This window comes from Sinohyriopsis cumingii, chromosome 1 (genome assembly GCF_028554795.1).
Source record: "Sinohyriopsis cumingii isolate HCF-2022 chromosome 1, ASM2855479v2, whole genome shotgun sequence".
Lineage (NCBI taxonomy): Eukaryota > Metazoa > Mollusca > Bivalvia > Unionida > Unionidae > Sinohyriopsis > Sinohyriopsis cumingii.
The window spans coordinates 137,258,497-137,259,720 of record NC_142961.1 but is presented as its reverse complement, the minus strand read 5'-3'; the positions used below and the strand labels follow the sequence as shown (position 1 = coordinate 137,259,720).

Sequence of the window (1,224 nt, the reverse complement as noted above, 5' to 3'; positions counted from 1 at the left end):
CAATAAAGCATTACACACTAGACGCTGATACGATCAAAGAAGCATTACACACTAGACGCTGATAAGATCAAAGAGGCATTACACACTAGAAGGTAATAAGAGCAATGAAGCATTACACACTAGATGCTGATAAGATCAATGAGGCATTACACACTTGACGCCGATAAGATTAATGAAGCCTTACACACTTAACGCTGATCAGATCCAATGAGCGTTACACACTAGACGCTGATAAGATCAATAAATCATTATACTCTAGACGCTGATAAGATCATTGAAGCATTACACACTAGACGCCGTTAAGATCCAATGAGCATTACAGGCTAGTCGCTGATAAGATTAAAGAAGCTTTAGGCGCTTGACGCTGATAAGATCAATAAAGCATTACACACTAGACGCTGATGAGATCATTGAACGTTTACACACTAGACGCTGATAAGATCCATGAAGCATTATACGCTAGACGCTGGCGTGGTTTAGATAGACGACTTACATTATATCCTGCATTTCGAATCACATAGGTTAACATACTCTTTAATACATATGAAATTATTCTGGCACAAAACTACTTCTATTTAATGCTATTTACAGAGAAATAGTTTTGCTTTTGACGGCTCCGGTGGCCTAGTGGTTAGAGCGTCCGCCTCGGATGCGGGAGGTCGTGGGTTCAATCCCCGGCCGAGTCATACAAGAGGCTTACAAAAATGGTACTAATAGCTGCCTCGCTTGGCGTTCAGCATTAAGAAGTTAGTGTTAGGACTGGTCGGCCTGGTGTCAGGATAATGTGACTGGGTGGGACATGATGCCTCAGTGCTAGACATCACTATAAAATGGCACATTGCAGACATCGTAGCGATATGACTGAAAAATTGTTAAAGCTACGTTAAAAATCAAAATCACATCACATCACATCACAGAGAAATATTTTTGCTTGAAACAAATAAATTTAAATATTCAGAAGAGATTTTTTAGTACCGTATGTTGACAGCATTTCTCAAATTAGATAAATATAAATGAAAATAAACCCTCAACACCTTTAGGACTGGTACCAGATCAAACAGTTTGAATTCGCTCGTTACGAATATAACAATCAACTCTACTTTGGAATGGTACTCAGATCAAACAGTATATATTTGCATTATACATATACAAGAAAACAGGACAGACTCTAAACTGTTACTGAAGCAAAGTTTTCTCCGAAAAAATTTACTACAATTATCAACG

At 38.2% G+C, this 1,224-nt stretch overlaps 1 non-coding gene across 1 annotated transcript; it reads left to right on the top strand.

Annotated features, from left to right (window-relative positions):
• The first annotated feature begins 612 nt into the window (after positions 1–612).
• Trnap-cgg (transfer RNA proline (anticodon CGG)) lies at positions 613–686 on the top strand. Its single transcript has one exon. It is a non-coding gene; the product is annotated as a tRNA-Pro (tRNA).
• Positions 687–1,224: the final 538 nt, after the last annotated feature.